Source organism: Lontra canadensis, unplaced genomic scaffold, assembly GCF_010015895.1.
Source record: "Lontra canadensis isolate GAN:19392208 unplaced genomic scaffold, GSC_riverotter_1.0 scaffold16, whole genome shotgun sequence".
NCBI lineage: Eukaryota > Metazoa > Chordata > Mammalia > Carnivora > Mustelidae > Lontra > Lontra canadensis.
Window position 1 is genome coordinate 6652249 of NW_022631010.1, and position 8191 is coordinate 6660439.

The following is an 8191-nucleotide window of genomic DNA, read 5'->3' on the forward strand; positions in this document are numbered from 1 at the left end:
ATTTCCAGGAGCCTGGGTGGCTCAGTAGGTTAAGCGTCTGACTCTTGATTTCAGCTCAGGTCATGATCTCAGGATGGTGAGATCAAGCCCAGAGCTGGGCTCCACACTCAGAAAGGAGTCAGCTTGCCCTTCTCCCTCTGCTCCTCCACTCCCCCACCCCCGCTTGCTCTCTCTCTCTCTCAAATAAATACAATCTTTAAAAATATATTTATTTATTTAAATAATCTCTGTGCCCACAATAGGGCTCAAACTCACAACCCCAAGATCAAGACTCGCATAATCTTCCAACTGAGCCAGCCAGGCTCCCCATCTTATTTTAGTAAGAATGTATATGTACCTGCATAGAGAAATGGAAAAAATACACATCCAACTATTAGTAGTGGCTACTTTGAGATGGTGGGATTATAGGAAGGAGGGCAGAAGATTCTAGGCACTTCTATAATGTTTGCATTTTTTTTTTACAACAAGCATGTATTACTTTTGTAAAAAAAAAAAAAATTGAAAAGATAATGCAGTTTGCTTGGAAAAGTAAACAGGTGAAGAACCTCTGAAAATTTAGAAATAGCAGGCTATTAATATATTAAATATCTGCTCAAAAACCCCTGCTCCAATGGGGGTTTGCATTCTAGTGGGAAGAGACAGTAAGTAATATATAGTAGATTAGAAAGTGCCAACTACTAAGGAGAAGTTGAGATTGCTGGGGGAATCCCAATTCGGAATAAGATGGAAGGCCTCCCTGCAGAAGTGGCATTCAAATTAAAGACTTGGAAGTGAGGGGGCAAGCCAAGTGTAAATCTGGAGGTTTGTAGGATGCAGTTATTTTGTGTATAATAAAATGAGCTCTTTTTTCATTATTTTCTTGTTTTTATGCACCAACTAAAGCTTTCAAATAGCAAAAGCTACTTAAACCTGATTATAATTAGTTTTTAGTAAGATCAATAACTACGTGAAGAATTAACAGTGTTCAAGCTTTACCCTTTTGAATGGCAATTGCCCTATACTATAGTTCTACCCAATCTATAAAGGGATCATTCTAAATCATAGGAAAAGATGAAATGCTCCCTAATTCATTTTATAAAGGTAGAATAATCTTTTTTTTAAGATTTATTTATTTATTTATTTGAGAGAGAGAGAGAGAGAACACAAGTAGGCAGAGAGGCAGGCAGAGGGGTAAGGGGAAGTAGGCTCTCAGCTGAGCAAAGAGCCCAAAGTGGGGCTCAATCCCAGGACTCTGAGATCATGACCTGAGCCGAAGGCAGACGCTCAAACAACTGAGCCACCCAGGTGACCCAAAGGTAGAATAATCTTAATACCAAAATATGAAAAATAATATAAAAGAAGAAAAATTGTGATTGATTAATCATCTGTCTTCCCCACTAACTTGTAGCATCTATACAGACAGGATACTTTAAAATTTCATATTTGGGGCGCCTGGGTAGCTCAGTCTGACTCTTGATTTCGGCTCAGGCCATGATCTCGGGGTTGTGGGATGGAGCCCCAAGTCTGGCTCCACACTCAGCAGGGAGTCTACTGAGATTCTCTCCCTCTCCCTCTTCCCCCATCCCTCCACATGCTCTCACTCTCAAATAAATAAAATCTATTTTAAAGATTTACTTATAATCTTTTTTAAAGATTATTTTTTAAAAATCTTTTTAAAAAGATTTTATTTATTTGAGAGAGAGAGAGAGTGAGCAAGAAAGAGAGCACAAGCACAGGGAGTGGAAGGAGAAGCAAACTCCCCGCTGAGCAGGGAACCCACGGCAGGGCTGGAGCCCACTGCGGGGCTCGATCCCAGGACCCCGAGACCATGACCTGAGCCAAAGGCAGACGCTTAACCAACTGAGCCACCCAGGCACCCCTCAAATAAACAAAAAAATATTAAAAAAAAAATTCCATATCTTAATACTCTGGTAAACAGGGGCGCCTGGGTGGCTCAGGGGGTTAAAGCCCTGCCTTTGGCTCAGGTCCTGATCTCAGGGTCCTGGGATCGAGCCCCGAGTCTGGCTCTCTGCTGGGCGGGAAGCCTGCTTCCCCTTCTCTCTCTCTGCCTGCCTCTCTGCCTACTTGTGATCTCTGTCAAATAAATAAATAAAATCTTTAAAAAAAATACTCTGGTAAATCGAATTAATGAACCCCCAAAGATATCCAAGTCCTAATCCCCTGAACCTGTAAACAGGTTACATGGCAAAGGAGAATTAAGCTTGTAGACAGAATAAAGGTTTCTAATCAGCTAACCTTAAAATAGGGAGATTAGGGGTGATCAGTCAGTACAGCATGCAATCTTGATCTCCAGTTGTAAATTTGAGCCCCATGGTGGGTGTAGAAATTACTTAAAAATAAAAATCTTTTTTTTTTTTAAGATTTTATTTATTTATTTGACAGAGAGAGATCACAAGTAGATGGAGAGGCAGGCAGAGAGAGAGAGAGAGGGAAACAGGCTCCCTGCTGAGCAGAGAGCCCGATGTGGGACTCGATCCCAGGACCCTGAGATCATGACCTGAGCCGAAGGCAGCGGCTTAACCCACTGAGCCACCCAGGCGCCCCAATAAAAATCTTTATTAAAAAAGAAATTAGCCTGGATTATCCAGGGGGCCCAGTGTAGTCATAAGGATCCTTACAAGTGGATGAGGAAGGCAGAAGTCGGGGCGAGGGGCATATGACTAAGGAAGAATGGTTAGTGATACAGGGTAGCTGGCTTTACATATGGAGGAAAAGGACCACAAGACAAGGGATGTGGCTTGAAGATGGAGTAGAGCTTCCAGAAAGAAACAACTCTATGTTGATCTCAGCCCGGTAAGACCCATATTGGACTTGTAAGAACTAAAGATAGGAAATTGTGTTATTCTATGTCGCTAAGTTTGTGGCAATTTGTTACAGCAGTACTAGAAACCTAATGCAAATGGGTAACAGACACTCGACATTCATTTGTTGAATGATGAATGAAACTGCAAAAACCCTTGGGTCTACAGACAATTGGGTAAAAGGGAAATCATTCACAGAATACAAATGGCCAACCAGCCATGGAAAACGTCTCTAGGCCTGCTGATATTGAAGAGATGCAAATGAAAACCTACCATTTAACAGACGACCCAACCCTTTGGGGTCCTACCCACCAAGTTATCCAGAAGGGACTCTGGGGCTTCTCTGGGATAACTGGGCATTGAACCTCCAAATGCCAAATGGGGGGCAGCATGGGGCAGCCATGGCACTTTAATTCATGCTTAAGTTTGGATGTTTGTACTAAAGCTTTTTACAGCTGTGCTTGCTTTATGAGGAAATAAAAACCTCTAGAATTGGGCCAAAAATTCCTGGGCATGACTAGTAAAGGCCTTGGGGGTTATCCAGACCCATATAAAACTATAACTGAAACATTTATGATCCAAGTATGCTGGAGTCTTTTACATGGGGTTTTATAAGCTGATGAGCTGATGCTTACACGTACCCCCATAGGACCCTTGAGAAATAAAGGTTAAAGGGAAAAATATTAAAAACTTACTAGACTCTATACTCCTTTTAAACACTCTTCTTTACTAATTGCATGTTTTTCCCAATAGAAGGTAGTTTTTGCTTTTATATTCTCAAGGGTCCCTAAAATTTTATTTTTACGTAACTAATGCTTTGTTTATATAATACGAATGATAAAACTTATCTGTATCTATACGGTGTAAACCCCATTGCAAGATATTTAGAAACAAAGCATAAACAAATACAAGCCACCATCCTACCACCCACCTCTTACGTGAGTTTATAAAACTCACATCTATTTGTGAAGCGTGTTGTTCTTCTTAAAGCCCTGAACAGAATAATAAGGATTATTGCATCACGGAATTATGGTTATACCCAAATCTTTAATCAGTCTTACAGAAACATTCAGACTCCAAAAATGTTGCCGGATTTAATTTTTGTAAAAGCCGGGATAAATCTGTCTAGCAGAAAGCCTTCTTTGTTAACATTTTACATGGCAGATGATATCACTGCAAACTAAATGAGATGACTAGGTGAGATTTTTATTACCTGCCTTTGGGCCCTAAACTTCCCATGTGTCCTTATCATTTGTTAACTTCTCTCTTGAGTTACCATAGTTCAGTGGTGATGGATTATATGCTCAATAACTTCTCATCTATTCATATTTGTTATAACGGTCTATTTTGATATGAGGCAATAGGCACAAATTACAGGATACATAAAGACAGCTGTCAAAGTAGACATCAAGCCTGTGTCCACCCAGCTGTGTTCTATAAACCAGTGGGGTTTAGCTCAATTCCAAAGTGGCCAGACTAACCCCATTGATGAGAAACAAAGAGAAATCAAGTAACTTAAGTATTAAATTTCAGGGACTCGGTGACAATACAGTTGGAGCATTACTAGTTTTAGTTCTTGTATTATTATTATTATAAAGGATGTGTTTTTATACCACTATGTTAGCAATGTAAGTCAAGAAAAGTTAAAATGACTAAAACCAGCCAGTAAATCTAACCTGTTATATGTAAAAGATCATATTTAAACAAGTTTAATGTTACAGTATCGATATCTGTTGGGTTCTAAGGTTGCCTTATGCATTTTGCTCTAGAGAGTAATCCAATAATGTATAATAAGCCAAAAATTATGTATGGTGTCAGGATAAACCAAGTAAAACTGTATTTCAGTGTCACTACTATAGTCTAAGTTGTTTTTGGTACAACCCTGTGTCATATATTATACATGTTATATATAATACACAGCTCTGCATCCAGATACTGATCCTGTCCTGTCCTCAATGTAAAAGGAACAGGCTCCTTAGAATCCTGTTTTTTTTTCAGACTGTAGGCTGAGTTCTGTTAGTGGGTAATGAAATCAATGTAGTCACCATCAGCTCTGGTACAGATCAGAGAAGCAAATATCAACATGCATTAACCACACTAAGCAAAACGCTAGGACACCTTAGCTTCAGTGATCTCTATGCATGGGCATACAAACATGGACTAAGTCCATGCTTGTAAGTCCAAATAAAAAATGGATTTTTAAAAATATTTTATTTATTTTTTTATTTGACAGAGAGAGAGAGAGAGAAGACACACACACAGCAAGAGAGGGAACACAAGCAGGGGGAGTGGGAGAGGGAGAACAGGCTTCCTGCAGAGCAAGGAGCCCCATGGGGGGCTTGATCCCAGGACCCAGGGATCATGACCTGAGCCAAAGGCAGATGCTTACCAAAGAGCCACCCAGGCAACCCCAAAATTGATTTTTTTTTTAAGATTTTATTTATTTGACAGACAGAGATCACAAGTAGGCAGAGAGGCAGGCAGAGAGAGAAAGAGAGAGAGAGAGGAGGAAGCAGGCTCCCTGCTAAGCAGAGAGCCCGATGTGGGGCTCGATCCCAGGACCCTGGGATCGTGACCTGAGCCGAAGACAGAGGCTTTAACCCACTGAGCCACCCAGGCGTCCCTCAAAATTGATTTCTTAATAAGAGATAATGTCAAGTAAGTTTGGAAAACAGCCTTAGTGGATAGTCTCCACTGGGGCTGGGGCTTGGGACAGCTGATGTCTGGGGCCAGCACTTGTGAAGGCTTGAGGTGGTACCCTCTGATGACGGTACAATGGGGGTGCAGGAGGAGGGGCTGATGGAGTAATGATGATTTGTGGGATATGAAGATTGCAAAGAAGGATTAAGAAATGAGTTTCTCCAGGTGCCTGGGTGGCTCAGGAAGTTTAGGGTCTGCCTTGGGCTCTGGACATGATCCCAGGTTGCCAGACTGAGCACTCCCCCCGGCTGCCTCTCCCCCTGCCCCTCCCCATTTGTGCGCATTCTATCTCTAATGAATAAAATCTTAAAAAAATAATGTTACTCATTCAGAACACTACTTAAAACACCCCCCCCACACACACACTTCACTGAATATCACCCATATTTCTGGGCTCACCAATCCCTGCCCTTCCCAATCAGGTCCCAACCTCCCTTTCCACCTACTCTCTCCTTTGCCCCAGGCTTTCCTGTTCCTCTAGCCAACACTGCACGTCCCCTCAGTGAATCCCAAGCCTTTACATTCTTGCACCTATCCTCCCCAGTCCAGAAGGCCTTTCGCAGATCAGTGTTTGGCCACACACCTGCTGCCTGGTCGCCCTATCAGATTAGCACCACTGCCCTGGGTGGATTGGGTGGATTGGGTGGATTGGGTCTTGTTTTGGCCACTGCAGTTCCCTGGGGTGCTTAGCATCCTGCCTTGCACTCAGTAGGCTCTCCACAGACTATAAATTGTTAGTTTTGCTTTTTTAAACACACTGAACGTGTTAAATAACTTGTGTTACAAAAACCCAACGTGCATCCCACCCTGGTGCCACCGTGTATCCTGGGGAGGGGTGGTCACTCAATTGCCAGATGAATGGGGAAACTACTGGAGGCTTCAAAGGGCCTAGCTTTTTTAGCCCCTTTTCTGAAGCTTACCTTGAGCCAAGATCATGAGATCATCTAGGGCTCATTGTGTTTATTTATTTACTTAAAATGATTTATTTATTTTTAAAATATTTAATTTATTTATTTCATAGAGAGAGAGAGAAAGAGATCACAAGCAAAGTAGAAGGAGAGGGAGAAGCAGACTCCCAGCTGAGCAGGGAGCGGTACATAAGGCTCGATCCCAGGACCTGGGGATCATGACCTGAGCTGAAAGCAGACGCTCAACCAACTGAACCGCCCAGGTGCCCCAGTTTTATTTATTTTAGAGAGAGCGCGCGTGCACGCATGAGTGGGAGGGCCAGAAGGAGAGGGAGAAAGAATACCAAGCAGACCCCGTACCGAGCACAGAGGAGCCCAACTCTGGGCTTGATCCCACAAGCCCGAGCTCACGACCTGAGCTGAAATTAAGGTCAGACACTCAACCGACTGCACCACCCAGGTGCCCCTATTTATTTAAAAAAATGTTTTATTTTTAAGCCCTTCAAATTATCTTCTCCATGAGGGGGAATGAAGAAGAGGACTACCCATTTTGTAGAAGGTGGAGATGCTGGCAACAGGGAAGACCCCATCAATAGGCTTATTAGAAGGACGAACTAAAGTATCTACTGTGATTATTTTTGTAATTTTGTCAATTATTAAGTGACTATTTTCAAATTGAAAAAAACTTTTTATTTTCAAGTAATTTCTATACCCAACATGGAGCTTGAAGTCACAACCCTGAGATCAAGAGCCACAAGCTTCACCAACTGAGCCAGCCAGGGCCCCTTGTGTGTGTTTATTTATTTTTAAAGATTTTATTTGAGATCAAGATAGAGCGAGAGCACAAGCTCGGGGTGAGGGGACAGAGGGAGAGGGAGAAGCAGGCTTCCCGCTGAACAGGGAGCCTGACGCAGGGCTGGAGCCCAGGACCGTGAGATCATGACCTAAGTCAAAGGCAGATGTTTAACTGACTGAGCCACCCAGGCACCCCCCTCCATGTTTCATCTTAAACTTTTTGTTATGAGAAACGTTCAGTATAAAAATAAAAGGAGTGGGGCAGCAGGGTAGCTTAGTCGGTGAGGTACCGACTAAGGGAAAAAGGGGCCACAAAAATAAGGCCTCAGGGTCACAGTCAAGGTCAAGTCCAGGGTCCCTGCTTCATTTTTCATATATATGTTCTCAGCCCCCTGAGATAATTACCCTGGGTTCCAGAAGAACTGAAAACTGTGCCCTCAGGAAGAAAAGGAAATAAAATCAGAGCTAGTGAATAAGCAAATGTAAATCCATGGTACTGAGATGTTTATGATCAGTTTCAGTACTACACACACAGATCAGTAATGTCATTGTTCTACTACTACTAGATGTGTCTGGTCTACTGTTTGAGATGTTAAAGCACTTAAAGTATACATTAAAGTATATATTAAATTTGGGAACTTGAAATGTGGAGAAGTATTGAAGTAATAATTGTTTAAATGCTTGAAAAATTACAAGTGGCTAAACCTGAAAGTTCTAATTTATTGTAAAAGAGGTTCTACATACTTAGAAAAATGTTAATCACCATTTCAAGAACAGCTCATCTGATAAATTTCTTAGATTAGTGGGTTGATCGCTCAAAAATCAAAGGGTCATAGGTTTTCTCCTCCACTCTAAGCCCTTGGGACATAAGGGGTTTTAGAAGGCTTCCAGGACGCAAGAAAGGGACGTGCCTCTTCCTCCCTCCAGGCCTGTGGATAGAGGGTACAATGTCCTGACCAAATGTGGAGCTGGGGCTGCTACAGTCCT